Source organism: Megachile rotundata, chromosome 8 (genome assembly GCF_050947335.1).
Source record: "Megachile rotundata isolate GNS110a chromosome 8, iyMegRotu1, whole genome shotgun sequence".
In the NCBI taxonomy this organism is placed as follows: domain Eukaryota; kingdom Metazoa; phylum Arthropoda; class Insecta; order Hymenoptera; family Megachilidae; genus Megachile; species Megachile rotundata.
Genome location: NC_134990.1, coordinates 9380528 through 9397805, shown reverse-complemented (window position 1 = coordinate 9397805; position 17278 = coordinate 9380528). Strand labels below are relative to the sequence as shown.

General features: G+C 31.9%; 1 protein-coding gene across 7 annotated transcripts in view; it reads left to right on the top strand.

The window, feature by feature from the left end:
• LOC100877990 (dipeptidase 1) overlaps window positions 1-17278 on the top strand; it is a 414301-nt gene that overhangs the window by 134909 nt on the left and 262114 nt on the right. Inside the window, exon 1 of one of the 7 annotated variants that reach the window (XM_076534711.1) lies at window positions 16608-17008. The exons of 5 other annotated variants lie outside the window; for them this stretch is intronic. The gene's annotated coding sequence lies outside the window, so the exon portion shown is untranslated. Of the gene's footprint in view, window positions 1-16607; window positions 17033-17278 lie in introns of those variants that run through there. One more of the 7 variants, XM_076534712.1, reaches the window with a different exon arrangement.

The following is a 17278-nucleotide window of genomic DNA, read 5'->3' as shown; positions in this document are numbered from 1 at the left end:
AATGAACTTCATAACCCCTAAAATTTAATAACATGCAATATAATAATTTTCAATTTGTAAATTCACAAGTTTATAAAAACAAAACCCTAAAATACATAATCCAGAAATTCAAAAGTTAGATAATCATCAATCGTTCACAAGATTATCTTTTAACCAAGTTTTTCAAATTCCATACCTTTTATCTCAGTGGGTCATAATGTCCCCCGGTAGCAGCACGTATTATGTACATGTATAATGTATTCAAGGTTTCGCAACGTTCGTGCAATGTTGTGCGAAAATCGTGTTGTACGAGATTATCTGTACTTTGTTTACTCGGCTTGAACTGCTGCTTGCCAAACTTATTTCGTGACTTTTGCACACGGAGTAGTTTGTTAGTGAATTTCTGGTAATTGGTTGTTCCGAGGGTCTTGCGTGTGTTCTTTTGTCTAGTCCTCGTTAGCGTGAACTTGAAGAAAATCTTGTAGTTAACGCATGAGAAGTTTCCAAGGTAATTCGAGTAAATTGAAGTAGGTACGGTTTGTTCGCATCTTTGGATACGGCGTTTACAAGATATCGAGGGTTCCTCTCTTATCGTGGCTTTGTTTCATTCAACGAGAAATTGCCTTTCGAAACCAACGGTTCTACGCTTATTTTCTTGACAATACATTTATCATTTTATTTATTTCACTTACTTGTTTCTTGTAATTTATTTTTTTTTCGTTGTGGGTGATGGCTTGTTTTATCTACTGCGTTTGTTGTAATTTCATCTAGTTTCTTTAGTTTATTTAGTTTATTTTATCTATATACTTTATCTGTATTATACATTTCATCTGTTTTGTTAATCTTTTTTAGTTATTTTATCCAGTTGCTTCATCTACTTAATTTCATTTATTACTTTTATCTACATTATCTATTTCATCTATTGCAATTTGTTCTGTTTATTTTATTACTTTTGCTTTTTTTTTACGTTCATATTTCATTATTTCTCTATACTTGCTTCATCAACCACTTTCATCTACATTATCTGTTTCATCTACCACTTTTATCTATATCATCTATTTCATCTATTGCAATTTGTTAAATCTACTTTGTTAATTTTGTTTATTTATTTACTTTCATATTTCATTATTTCTCTATACTTGCTTCATCAACCACTTTCATCTATATTATCTGTTTCATCTACCACTTTTATCTATATCATATATTTCATCTATTGCAATTTGTTAAATCTACTTTGTTAACTTTGTTTATTTATTTACTTTCATATTTCATTATTTCTCTATACTTGCTTCATCAACCACTTTCATCTACATTATCTGTTTCATCTACCACGTTTATCTATATCATCTAGTTCAGTTTGTATATTTATTTAATCCACTAGCTTCATCTTACTTAATTTATTTCATCTACTAGCTTATCTATATCATTTATTTCACCTATTGTATATTTTGTAAATTTCATTTATTTATTCCATCTACCACATTCATCTACAATATCTGTTTTATCTATTGTAATCTATCCCACTTACTTATCTACAATTGTATATACTATAAACATTTTGTCACTTTCACATTATTTCACTTAATTATTTTATCTATTTCATCTGCCTACTTCACCTATTTTATCTACCTCATCTGTTTTATCTATTTTATCTTATTTGTTTGCTATATTTAGTTCATTTACTTTAGTTGGTTTGTTTATTTTCTTGATTTAATTATTTTATTCATTTTATCTATTTTATCTATTTCACTACTTTATCTGCAATTATCTATTTTATTTAATTTATCTGTTTTAACTATTTCATTCCTTTTATTTGCTTTATTTAATTCATTTATATTAGATGGTTTGCTTATTTTCTTCATCTCATTATTTTATTCATATTATCTATTTTATGTATTTCATCCATTTCATCTATTTTATCTACCTCATTAATTTATCTGTTTTATCTACTTCATCTATTTTATTTGTTTTGTTTAGTTCACATATTTTATTTGATTTCTTTATTTCTCTTATTTCATGTACTTCATCAATTTCATCTTCTAGCTATTTTATCTAATTTATCTATTAATTAATTTTATTTAGGTAATTTTATTTATGTTCCTTTATTTATGTATTTATTTATGTTTCTTTGTTTACGTATTCATTTATGTTTTTTAATTTATTTATTCATTTATGTTTTTTTATTTATTTATTCAATTATGTTTTTTTAATTATTTATTCATTTATATTTTTAATTTATTTATACATTTATATTTTTTTATTTATTTATTCATTTATATTTTTTTGCTTACTTATTCATTTATATTTTTTTATTTATTTATTCATTTATATATTTTAATTTATTTATTCGTTTATGTTTTGTTCTTTTTCATAAAAAATTTCCAAAACATTAACAAAAAAAAACTTCAATTTCTTTTTACTCAGAGCATTTCCACAATGAACGACACAAACGAAACATTAAATAAAACTGTGCACGTCGCTCTAAAATTAAAATACTATTGTACCTTCGGGTCACCGTTGACCCAGCCTCTTACAAAAAATATTTTACCAAAACAATCGAATTAGAGGACACATTTTCCGTCCACGAATTTATTTTCCCAGATCAACGTACACGCTCGGTTTGTTACATTTATTTTCAATTCGAAACGAAATATACATTGGACGAAGGAAAAAAACAAGTAAAATAATACTGCGAACGAGAACGCAGTGCCGTATGAAAGATTCGAGTGTAATAACCCGAGTTTGCTCTAGTTTTCATTAATCCACAATTATGCGCGCGTTCCTAATGCAAAAAATATCGTGAAGCAGGTGTCGAATCTCTGGCGGGCAAATTAAGCGTGAAAATAATTAAAATGTGGATAACTTTGTCGCGGAGATGCTCTCCAATTATTTAGCGTGGAAAAATTCGATGAAACTTAACCCCGTAGGGGTTAAAGTTTGTATGCGTTGAGATAACGGAAAATATTCGCTATTGTATTATAATTGACTTATCGAAAGTTTACGTGAAAATTTATTGTTGCTGTTATAGAAAAATAGGATGGTCGATAGAATACTAAGTAAAAATATTAAAATTTTTATTGTAGATTAATTGGAAAATACTGAATATGTTAGTTTGATTGGATGTAATTCGAATTTGATAATTTTTAAATTTGTTGAAAATTTGTTGGTTTTTGAAATTTTGTGAATGATTGTTTAGTTTTTCAATTTTCTAAATTTTCACATTTATCAAATTTTCCAATTTCAAAATGTCTGAATTCGGGTTTCAAATATTCAAATTTTTGATCGTCTAAAATTTAGGAGTTTTCCAATTTCCAAATTTCTCAATTTCATAATTTCCACATTTTTAAAGTACCAATTTCCACATTTCTAAATTACAAAAATCCCAAATTTCTAAATTTTTCAATTTTTTAATTTCCACTTTCCTAAAGTACCAAATTCCCAAATTTCCAAATTTCTCAATTTTACAATTTCTACATTTTTAAACTACCAATTTCCACATTTCTAAATTACAAAATTCCCAAATTTCTAAATTTTTTAATTTCCACTTTCCTGAAGTACCAAATTCCCAAATTTCTCAATTTTCCAATTTCCACATTTCTAAATTACAAAATTCCAAAATTTTTCAATTTCTGGACTTCCACCTTCCTAAATTCCCAAATTCCCAAATTTCCAAATTTCTCAATATCCCAATTTCCACCTTCCTAAATTACCAAATTCCCAAAATTTCTCAATATCCAACTACTAAATACCTCAATTCCAAAATTTTTAAAATACCCCAAAACCATATCATCACCATATCACTGTATCATCACCATATCACCATATCATCACACATCAACACACCTGCCCCTCAACATCTCAATCTCTCCCCAACTAGTCTCCCATATCCCCAACCACTCTCACCTAAAAGTCCCCAAAATTAACAAAAATATCCTCCAAAAATCACATCTCAACAAAAGTGCCAAGTGTCTCTAATTAGCCGCTGATCCTCCAGCTATCGCGAAGAAACGTCGGATTACACGAAATCAGCCCTAAACGATTCGCAATAAAAAGGAAACAGGGCTCGAACAAGAGTTGTAAGTATAGGTCGTAAATCGAGGCAATGGGTCCGGGGTCGATCGTTCATCGTGACACGGAAACGATGAAGAATAATGGTGAAAGGATGGAAAATTAATAGTAAAACGTTGGCAAACATCGCAGCTCGTCTTATCAGCTTTATTTATTGCCACGTAAGATGGCGGGCATCGACGCTTTTCGACTTTTCTCGCAATTTAACTATAAAGTGACTTTTCTTGAATCAACAATGAGGTATTTTGTTGCAGGCATTTTGAAGAAGGATCTTCGTGGGACTGTGTATTGATATTTAATATGAATTTGATGGAGATCGATAATCGATAGGGTTGAATTGATGTATGGATAGATGGTTTTTTAAATTGCGTTGTTGATTTTTGTAATGGATTACTGGTACGCGTTATATATTCAGTTTATACTTCTTAATTTTATTATATCAATTCTACATACATTTTTATATTATTGCATATTTTTATTTTATTTATTTTATATTTTGATATAAACCACGTTTATATAATTTATATAATGACTGATAATACTACAGTAATATAATATAGTAATATAATTATATATCAGTAATGTTGCAATTACAATATTACTTATTTAAATGCATTACTTTATTACATAATGACTAGTAGTTACTAGTAGTACAGTAATATAATATATTAACATAATAATATATAAATAATATACTATATTACAATCACAATATTGTTTATTTGAATATATTACTTTGTCATATAATGACTAGTAGTAATGCAGTAATAATAAAATGATGGCTGCGACGCCATATTGGCTTCTGCGCATGCGCCGTTGATCAGTTGCGCAGGGAACGCCATATTGGCTTCGGCGCATGCGTTGATCAGTTACGCAGAGAACGCCATTAAAATAGTAAAACCTATTTTTCCAATCACTAGTTGCAATCAAATGTATATTTCCATATAAATGACAGTATAGAATCACTGTTACACTCATAATCTTTTAATCTTTTTATCTTATATTATAAATAAAAGTCAATATCACATCACACTTACATATCAAATAATCTAAAAATGTTCAACTTCGCATACACATTACCTTTCAATCCCTACATTCGTAGCATTAAAACTTATATCTCCGTATTCTAATCATGAAAAGCCATTAAACGGTCCAAAAAGATAAATAATTTAATGTACACCACAGTAAAGCCTAACCCAGAATAAAGTCCACAATAAAGCTTAACCGGTTAATAATTTTCGTAATTGAAAATAAGGAATACAAAAACCGTCGTTCCGTAAACCTAACCTAAAAGACGCGAACGATAACGGCGACTGCCATTAGCAGCTGGTCATCCTTAAGGGCGATACGCATTTGTCGTCGGGAATAAGAATAAAATAGCAAGGTTCAGCATCGCAGCCCAGAAATTAGAATAGCGTGTTTTAGCTCGTTTACATTAGTGACCCAGTTTGAAAGTTGGGTTCGGATGAAGCGACTGTCGGGAGCGAGTTCTCCTGCGCTTTACATAGAGCCGCTAGACGAATTGCCGTGTGGCCACCGTTAATTACCCCTTAATTATCCTTCTTGGAGCATAGTCGTTAACTTATACCGACCGGCCATGAAATGCTACGACCACCGAACCAACTGCCAGCTCTTTTTCTCGCGAACGTATCTTGCGGCGAGTTTCTTGGCTCGCTGGAAAATGCTGCTTGGACCGACGGCGAAAAAACACTGGCTGGGGATTTTTAACTATCGTTAAGGTACTTTTAAAGCTGATTTCGTTTTTCGAACGTTGTTTGGACGATTAAATAATCGTGATTGATTCTCTTGCGGGATTTAACGCTGGTTTTACGGATGTTCGATGAGTTTAAATTAAAAATTGTTGAAGTTTACTGGGAGTCTGAAACACTTTTCATTTAAAATAAAGTGCAGACGGATCGCGAGAGCCGCGAGGCGTCGCGTAGCCATTTTGTTGCGGAAGTAGTGGGGAGGGGAGGTATCACATGACTGGTACAGAGGGCGCGACAGTCAAACGAAAACCGGTTCATATTGGCGCGAAATATGAATTAACTTATTTGCGAGTGTTGATGTATTGACAATAATAAAGTTATTTAAATTAATTATTTCTTATAATACTTAGCTATTAATTATTTGTATTAATATAATACACAACAATAATACAAAACATAATAAGTAAATAGTTGAATTCAAGTATAGTTAATTTATTCAATTACTTCAGCCTATTATTCGCATAGTATTAATTTAATTTAAATAATAATTAACTAATTTTGCTCAGTGTTTATATCAATTAATTATTAATTATTAATGATACATTATTATCTAAACTTTAAAAACAGTTAAAATTAATTTAACTTAAATAATGGTTAACTAATTTTTCTCAGTATTTATTTTAAATAATTATTAGTTATTAATGATAAATTATTATCTCAATTTTAAAAATAGTTAAAATTAATTTAACTTAAATAATGATTGACTAATTTTGTTCAGTGTGTATATGAATTAATTATTAATTATTAGTGATACATTATCTACATTATAAACATTAAATAATTTATACAATTATTAAATTACTAATTATGATTAATAATTATTCTCAATAATTATCTACATAATTGAATAATTTAATTGAAATAATAATTCCCTGTTATACTTAATTACAATACTAGTATTATTAATAATAATTCTCAATAATCATCTACATAATAATGGAACAAATTAACTAAATTATAATTCCCTGCTATACTTAATTATAATACTACTATACTTAAATATTTATACTTAAATTATAATTGTATAATTTAATCGGCATAGCAATTAATTATTTCCTCAATGAATACCTGAATTAATTAATTAAACAATAATTAAAGAATTCAATTTAAAAAAATAAAAACTTCATAAAATTATTACAGAAGACTTGCAATAAATTTTCTCATAAAACTACCAACCGCAATTTCCAAATATATTGCATACATAGAATATTAACTACAACACTTCAATTTTCATTCAAAACCACAAAACACTACTATCATATCACTATTTCACTATCATAAAATCAGCAATTTGAATCATACAGAAGACACTTACCAACAAAATCGAAGGAATCAGCCTCTCATAAAAATATGAACAGAAATATTAAAACAGTCGGATCGAGACAAAGACGTAAGCCAAAAGAAGCTGCGAAGGATACTTTAAAATCTGAAAGCGGTACGGAAAAAAGCATACGAAGAGCAGTAGTAAGAATAATAGAGCGAAGGAAAAGACGGAAATCGTGGAAGAGTGAGAGTTAGAGGGAGAGGTTTGAAGGGGGATGAAGGGGTAGCAGAGCGACGTTAAGGCAGATTTATCGTTCCGCAGTAATAATTACCTTTTAAGAGCGAAGGATACGCTTAAGGTAATTGTGGCCAGGACAACGGAGCTCTCCTTCAAATAAATTTGCTGTTTTGCAAGGTGCATTGCTTATGCGAGACGTCGACGATATCGTACATACAAATCGTTTTCCTTAATTTTAAATTGCTATGCATTCATTTTGATTCGTTTCTTTTTTTAACAGTGATGAACAGACTTTCGTTGTTTACTTTCTAAGAGTGTTGTACTGGATGTTCTGGTTTTTTTATGTGAGGAATATTTCAGGAAGGTTTTGAGGGTTTGATTTGGGGGGTTTGAGAAGGGGATGTTTAGGGTTGTAGGAATGTGGGAGGTAGGGTAGTTGGAACAGTGAGAATTGGGGATTTGAGGACTTTGGGGTATTTGGGGAATTTGGAAACATAAAAATTTAGAAAATGGGGAATTTAGCAATTTGGGAATGAGGGAATTGGAGATTTGGGAATTCTAGATTTGGGAATTGGGGAAATTGCAAATTAGGGAAATTAGCAATAAAGGATTTGGGAATTGGGGATTTGAGAATTCGGAAATTAGGAATTGGGGAATGTAAGAATTTGGGATTGTGGGAATTGGGGAATTGGGGGATTTGGGAATTGGGGAATGTGATAATTGGGGGATTTGTGAATTGGGGGATTTGTGAATTGGGGGATTTGGGAATTGGGGGATTTGGGAATTGGGGGATTTGGGAATTGGGGGATTTGGGAATTGGGGGATTTGGGAATTGGGGGATTTGGGAATTGGGGGATTTGGTAATTGGGAAATGTGGGAATTGGGGGATTTGGGAATTGGGGGATTTGGTAATTGGGAAATGTGGGAATTGGGGAATGTGGGAATTGGGAAATGTGGGAATTGGGGAATGTGGGAATTGGGGAATGTGGGAATTGGGGAATGTGGGAATTGGGGAATGTGGGAATTGGGGGATTTGGGAATTGTGGAAAGTGGGGATTGGGAAATGTGGGAATTGGAGAATGTGGGAATTAGAGGATTTGGGAATTGGGGAATGTGGGCATTGGGGATTGTGGGAATTGGGGAATGTGGGAATTGGGGAATGTGGGAATTGGGGAATGTGGGAATTGGGGAATTTAGGAATTAGGGAATGTGGGAATTGGGGAATGTGAGAATTGGGGAGTGTGGGAATTGGGGAATATAGGAATTTGGGAATTTCAGAATTTGGGAATTTGGGAATGCGGAAACTTAGAAATTGGAAAATTAACAAAATTGAGAACTTAGAACTTAGAGAAAATTTTGGACTTTGGAAATTTGGGGAATTACGGATTTAAAAATAAAAAAATTGTTAAACTTCTACCTAGAATTTTTCAATAAACAATGTACAAATTTTTAAACTTGTAAAATCCCAAATTTAAAACAGACAAATTTGCAAATTTCAAAATTAGAAAAATCTAAAAACCTGTAGAATGCCAAATTTCTAAATCTCTATAGTTCTGTCCCATAGTTAACTAATAATTCCGAAAATGGCAAAGTTACCCAGTTTTCTCGAATCGCACATTAATGAAAGTTTTAATAAGAAGACTTCTAACGGGAGCAGTCGATCGAAATCGGATTCAGAATTTCAAAGTGGATTCCATTTGACGTTTCACTATTAACTAGTAGTTAGTAATTAGTCTGACATGAGCTTCAAGTTTGTTGAACTAGTTCACTCTAGTGTGCCAAAGTTGCTGGTTTCATTAATAAATTCTGTTAACACTTGATAATAGCGATTGACTAAAGATAAGGTAATGATCGTTCGAACTATTTAGCATAAATTTAGGATATTATACTAAGGTAAGCAGTATTATCCACTTAAGCTTCCCTTAATGTCATACTCGAAGTTTATTAATTATTATTATTAATTTATTAATTTATCTAAAGATATAAATTGTACAAGTATATTGTTGAGGTATTTGTTTTAGTGGTAGTTAAACATTTTGTATATTAATTATTTATTAGTAATTTTATATTTTATTTATTACAATTTATAAACATTTTTTTATATTATATTATATTATTACATTATTGTATTTAATTATAATTGTAAATGAAGAAAATATAAATATAGTTACATAATAAATAAAATATCTATTTGTTTAAACTTTTTTAAACAATTTATTTATTCATATTTTCTTCCAAAATAATACATTATGTTTTACAAAAAACATCAATGTATATTCTTTTGTTTGGGTATAAATAAATATTGTATATAATAAGTAGTATAAAATATACATAAACATATACACATTTAATAATTCATAAATAATATAAATTGTATTATTTATTTATTAAGTATGTGTGCTTGTTAAATGTTCAAATTAATGTCCTTAAATTGTCATTAAACTAAACAAAGGTCATACATGAAGATATAAAAAAATAATCAAAAAGAACGTAATCATTAAAACAATAAATTTGAAATTGGCGCGCTACGAGGATCGGCTAAGGATACTCATAGGTGACGAGATCGTTCGAGACATCGATTGGTGATTGCTTTAACGGCAAACAATGGCGTGAAACGTATCGATGATCGAAACCGATACGGACAATTGTCGCAAATGGGAAAAGGCGATATACCGTGGTAAGAAAGGGAACTGCGTGAGAATGAAGTCGTTTGTTTCGGCGAGCAGACGATACGCGAATACAGAGGAAAGAAATTCGAGAGACAGAATTTTCGCACCATACCGACATTCCTAGAAGCTATTCCTTTGTAATCCATACTGGTCGCCTTAGGAAGCAGACAGAGGGGTAAGAGGGAGGCTCCATCAGAACTTATGTCTTTTTTCATCGGCCACACTCGCCAAGGATAAGACGATAGCTTCGAGTGCATTCCACGAATGGCAAAGGCAATGCTCCCTTTTATTCTCTGCTTCGACGACAGTTGACAAATACGCAGGATTTCCGATCGTTCTTGCCATTCCTTTTTCTCATTTCTTTTCGAAAGGTTCGATCACTTCAACGGAGCGACGCGAATTAATAAGAGATTACCGTTGCAATGTTAGTCCGAGAAATAAATATATACTTACTGCTATTATTTTATTGTTATATTTATTAAAAGAAATTCTATTTGTATAAACACCTGTAAAAAGTTAACGAGAATATACAACAATTATTACTAATAATTAAAATTATATTTGTTTTACTGATTCTAATATTTTGTTATTTTATTACCATCTTAACATTTTGCTATATTGCCATTTTACCATTCTGTTATATTGCCATTTCATATTTTTAACTTTCTATCATTTTATTACCATTTTCCCGTATTGCTATTTTACCATTTTATTGTCATTTTGTTATTTCGCCATTGGATTACCATTTTACTATATTGAAATTTTAACATTTTACTATTCCGTTATTTCGTCATTGTATTATTTTGCTATATTGCCATTTACCATTTTATTACTATTTTCTTATATTGCCGTTTTACCAATTTATTAGCATTTTGTTATATTGCCGTTTTACTATTTTATTTCCATTTCAGTTATTTTTTCATTTTATTGCTATTTTACTATATTGCCGTTTACCATTTTATTATCATTTTCCTATATTGCCATTTTACTATTTTGCTATTTTGTTAATGTTTTACTATCTCGTTATCATTTTGCTATATTGTCGTCTTTACCATTTTGCGATTTTGTTATTTTGTCAATTTCTTAGCATTTTATTACTATTTTGCTGTATTGCCATTTTACGATTTTTTATCAATTTTTTACCATTTCATTGTCATTTTGCTATATTGCCGTTTTATCATTTTGCTATTTTGTCAATTTTGTACTATTTTATTACCACTTTGCTATATTGCTGTTTTAACGTTTTACGATATTGTCAATTTTGTATTATTTTATTCCCAGTTTGCTATATTGCCGTTTTAACATTTTACTGTTTTGTCAATTTTTTACCATTTCATTATCATTTTGGTATATTGCCGTTTAACCATTTTGCTATTTTGTTAATTTTTTATCGTTTTATTACCAGTTTGCTATATTGTCATTTTACCATTTTGTTATTGTCTCACTTTTTTACCATTTCATCAGTTTGCTATCACATCATTTTATTGTCATTTTGTCATTTTGCCATTTGATCATCTCGCTATTTCGCCATTTTATTACCATTTTATCATTTTGTCTTTTTATTATCATTTTTCCATTTTATTTCCATTTTATCATTTTGCTATTTTATTATTTTACCCTCGTTTTTATTTTCCTATTTTACCATTTTATTATTTAGCAATTTTATCCTGATCGGACTTTTGTAACATAGCAATTTTACTATTTCACCACTTCGTCATTTGTTACCCTTTGACAAAATCGAAATAATATCCCTTCAAATTAATTACCACAACGCAGATACTTTTCAAAACGATCGCATCTACCTTCGTATAATAGAAGGAACAATTTCGTGACATTTCCCTAACCAGCCCTGTCCGTTTAAAACAATCAGAACGGCAACTGCGAATGACTGAACTGGCACGAAGACGCTCTACTCTTGTCAACTTGTTCGATCGAGAACTCGTGCAACCTAGTTTATAAAATTAAGCGAACGCGATTAATGGAAGTTGACTTGTTCAATTCGAGATTGTTACAAAACTTAACTAACAGAGATTTCACTATCTATTACAACTTTTACTTTACTCTATTTACAAGTTTACTATTTAAACGAACTTGTAAAATCAGATTATCATAAAGTTTCAGAGTAAGTAATATGAATGTAATTTTACAGATAGAAAATGTCAAATAAAAATTGATTTTGGCTATAAGGATTTTATAAAACGTGAAGTCGTCAAAGTGTTAAGTCTTTGTAAATCCTTGTTTAGCCTTCATAAAACAGAGATTCAAGCATCGATAATGTATGCAGTACTACCCATCAAGGATCTGTCGATCAAATACTCTTTTCTTGTCGGATTTATGTTCTGCACTGTCAGATTTGTGTTACATGTCAGAAAATGTTCGTTTCTTTTTCGTGGAACGTAATGGAACGTTATCAACGAAATGCATTGACCCGAGAGTTATGGGCTCTGTATTTTTTTATGTCAACAAAATTTTAGCAATATGCGATAATAGATCACAATACCTAATTTAATCTGACAGAATTTTCAATATGAATATTACTACACAATTATTTGCGCTTGTAAAAATTTTAAAAATAAAATTTCAAAGTAAACTTCACATAATTTTCCTGCAATCTCTCTCTTTCCATGTGTAATCATTTTATCACAATTGCATAAAAAAAAAAATTGTGTCCTGTCAACTAGGTGAAAAAATTGATCAAAGTATATTTTTAAACAGTTAAAACGTCAACGTGAATTTTGTAGTAATTAGTCGAAAAATGGTTGAGTTTATTTTTGTAAAATACAAATTGCTTGGCTCAAGTTATTAACGATAAAACGGAACGCGATTGAATGAGCTCCGAAATAATTTCACCAAAATATTCGATCGTTGAAACGTCACCGTTCAGCTCCCCTCATTGCTGCTAATTAATACAGCAAAAGTGAGCGCGAGTAACATGAAAACTTTTCCACAAGCAAATAGCCAGTTCTTTATTAACAACAGTTGTTACAAGTTCACCATCAGGAAGGCAAAAGTTTCGCTCCAACGAAAACTTCGAAAGGTTTGAAACATTTAATCGAACTTCGACGCTGCCCTAACGCTCAACTTTCTTTTTGCAACGTTCGATAGATATTGGTATATCTTTTAGAGAGTGATAAAAATATTACGGAAACTATACGGAAAGTTTTTTGCAATATTTTGCACACGAAACGTACTTTGTAACAGAAGTTTTATGAAAAATTTTCAGTTTTGAAATATTGTGTGTGTGAATATAAATACAAATTTATATCATATTTGCATTTGTGTGTTTATGTCTATTCGCATATTAATATTGATAGTTACTTGTGTGTATTTATATTTGTATTTAAATGTACTTATATTTGCATTTATATTCATTTTTATAGTTTTACTTTTGTTTGTATTATATTTGTTTTGCGCTTGCGTCTGCGATAACTACTGCGCCTGCGCGCGCATCTGCAAGCGACCGCCATTACTACTGCGTCTGCGCGCGCAACTGCGAGCGACTGCCATTACCACTGCGCCTGCGCCAGTGCGCAGACGTTGCAACTGCGCCTGCGCTTACGTGTGCAGCTACTACTGCTTTATATTTAAGTTTACATGTTTACTATGTTTATGTATTAATACATAGTATTATTTTTCAATTTTAATGTTAAATAAGGCGACTTAAATGGTGTAAACACATAAATATATAAATTGTACTTGTTAAATGAAGAGTATATTTTTTTCAATTTATTTTGTACTAATAAATTTGCAAATAAAACTAATAAATCATTTAACTAAATAACAATGATTTATCACTTCAAAAATACAAATTTTAATTTCATAATTTCTTGCTTGTCGCTATTATCTTTTTAATTTTTTACCGTTGCTTTTTGCAATATTCAAGGCACAAAGCGTGCGCGGATTTCAATTCCTTTTCTCTCCTGTAGATTCTTCTCAAGCCTCGATAACGTGGGAAGAGCTAATAGAAACTTTCGCTTCTTACTTCCAGAAAGAGTTTTCCCCCACATCCGCGTGTATTTACATTTTCTTTAACACTGGGAAACTAGTCCACCGGATCATTGCTCGAGACTTTTCGCATTCATTTCCGCGAAAGATACGCAGACAAGTGTATAAATACAATCGCAAAAAAACTCGATCATTTCCTCGTACAATGACTGAAAATTGCATTTTGCTCAATTTCGTCGCGAATATTTATCTATAGAACTTTTCATTCCGTCTCATTTCTATGAACATCGAAGGAAATTTCATTTTAATAAAGAAATTATGCAAAAGTCCGTCGAAAGAATTTCAAAGAAAAGTTCAGCTGCGTATCTGCCGACAATGAGAGAACTTTTTATGAAATTCAATTTACACAGATATTATATTAAGTCAACGGTAAAAAGCAGAACTTCAAGATCTACGAATAATAACTAAATATTTTTCAAACAGTTTCGCTCCATGTTTAATACAAACTAATTTTATATAAGAAATTTGATCAAGCGACAGCATCAATAAATACTTAATACATGCACAGTTCGTTTAAAAAAAAAATAAAGAAACTACCTCTATTTTATTTCTTGTTGTTATTTACAAAAGAAATTGGATTAACTTTAAAGAAATTTTAAGTGATATTTAATTTTTCATTATTGAAGTTAAATTATTTTTACAATTGTTAAATTATGGAAGTGGTCGAAGTCCTAATAAAATTATTTATTTGTATTTAACTGGTTTTCTTTATTTTATCATAATGGTCCTTTTTGTTGTTGATTTTCACAAATGATTTTTACAATTGTTAAATTGTGAAAGTGGTGGAAGTCCTAATAAAATTATTTATTTGTATTCAATTAATTTTCTTTATTTTATTATAATGGTCCTTTCAGTATTTCAAAACTAGTACTATACTAGAAACGTATGCTAACAGCAACGTATGAAGCAGACATATCGTTTTTTATCGTCTTATCGTGTAATCGTTGCACCTGCTTCTACACAACCAACAAAACAATACGCCACTCAAGTATTTAAATCAGTTATGTCCAGTGGAAATCTCTGGGCTTCAGTGCTTCCCCTCGTCAGATTGCGACAAAAGAGTCTGTCATAAACTATTCTATGTCTCGTAAATCGTAGACTCTGCCCCTTTTGTCACAACTTATCCGAGGGACTAGAGATACGATTAAGTTTTTTACTTGATTTGAATTTATAAATATGTAGGTTAAAAATACACACTTTTAAAGAATTTTATTATTAGTGATGTTTTGTAATATTCTATTTTTTTACTTTATTATGTTATGTAGTGTGTTATAGAGATATGTGTTATATCGCCACTTATTGTATGGCCGTACATTCGCTGTGTGTACAAGGTTATATTGTGCACGGTTGTGTTGTAAATTGTATTCGAGTTTGGAGTTTTAAGGATTTGAGAAATTGGGAATTTGGAGATTTGAGGATTTGAGAAATTGGGAATTTGGAGATTGGAGGATTTGAGAAATTGGAAATTGGAAGATTTGAGGGTTTGAGAAATTGGAAATTGGAAGATTTGAGGACTTGTGAAATTGGGAATTTGGAGATTGGAGGATTTGAGAAATTGGGTATTTGAAAATTTGAGAATTTGAGAAATTGGGAATTTAGCGATTGCGGGATTTGAGAAATTGGGAATTTGGAAATTTGGGGATTTGAGAAATTGGAAATTGGAAGATTTGAGGGTTTGAGAGATTGGAAATTGGAAGATTTGAGGATTTGAGAAATTGGGAATTTGGAGATTGGAGGATTTGAGAAATTGGGTATTTGAAAATTTGAGGATTTGAGAAATTGGGAATTAGGAGATTTGAGGATTTGCGAAATTTGGGATTTGAAAATTTGAGGATTTGAGAAATTGGGAATTTAGTGATTGGGGGATTTGAGAAATTGGGTATTTGAAAATTTGAGGATTTAAGAAATTGGGAATTTAGCGATTGGGGGATTTGAGAAATTGGGTATTTGAAAATTGGATTTGATAAATTCGAGGATTTGAGGAATTGGGAATTTGGAGTTTTGAGGATTTAAATTAGAAATTTTGCGATTCGAGAAATATCCACACAGAAGAATTAAAATTGAACCACTCAGAAATGCAACTAACAAGAAGTCCAAAAATCCCAGAAACCATTTTCACCTTCTCAAAGCAGAAAGCAACGAAAAACCATCCAAGAAAACATCCACACAGAAGAATTAAAATTGAATCACCCAGTCCAAAATTTCCAGAAATCTCCAACATAAAATCTCCAACTTCTCAAAGCAGAAAGTAGTCGAAACCGTCCAATAAAATATTCACACAAGAATTAAAATTGAACCACCCAAAAATCCAACCAACAAGAAATCCAAAAATCCCAGAAACCTTCAACATGAAATCTCCAACTTCTCAAAGCAGAAAATAACCAAACCCACCCAGAGAACAGGAAGTTATCCCCAGAAATATAAGAGAATAACCGCGACCGATTACGGAAACAAAGAAGAACCGTTTCGCGCGTAACCACGGCGTGTTGGTCCGTGAACAAGATAGCATAAGCCCCTGGTTGGCCGAGGTAGCTCGCACAAAGACACACAGAGCATCATCCTGGAGGCAGAGATTCTCCTGGAGGCCACGAGCTTCTGCGACTTTTCCTCCGGCAGCGATCGGAGCTTGCGCGAGGGCAGCTCCGCTCCACTCCGCTCCGAAGGGGTTGGAAGGGCAGAAAGGTGGAGGGACGTAGGCTCGAAGGGGTGCGGAGCGCATCGTGCGCCGGACGGAAAGAGACGACTGAAAAGAGAGCGGGCGAATGCGGACTCTTCTAGAAAGAGTGGGACGACCGATTATATACGAAGGGTTTTCGGGGGTGGTCGGGTTGCCATGGCAGCTACCCCGGCCGGGTAGCAGACCCCAGTCTTGCCGCGGCGGTCGCCGAGTGCGCAACGGCTCCGTTCTTTCCGGACGTTCGTCGTCTGTGAGAATACTCGTGACTTGGTGATCAGTCTTGGTGATTTACGGACCAGAAGTGTACCAGGACTCGGTGCTGCCCGACACCCGGAATAATGTAAATTCTCGCAGCTTTCATCCAGTGAGCCACGCGTGGATCCAAGGGTGTCCTTTCGGTGTTGACGTTTTTAATTGGCTGTTTAGATTTGTGCGTTCGGGTACGGATCGTGTTAAGTGGACAGGTAGCGAATGAAGTGTTTGGATACCTCTGACGGATCTGCTTTTGATCCGACGTTAGAAAGGAAAAGCTGTAGCGCGTTTTACGCGACTACTTGGCGAGACCGTAAAACGAACACACTGCTAAGAATCGAGATTCCGTTGACCTGGA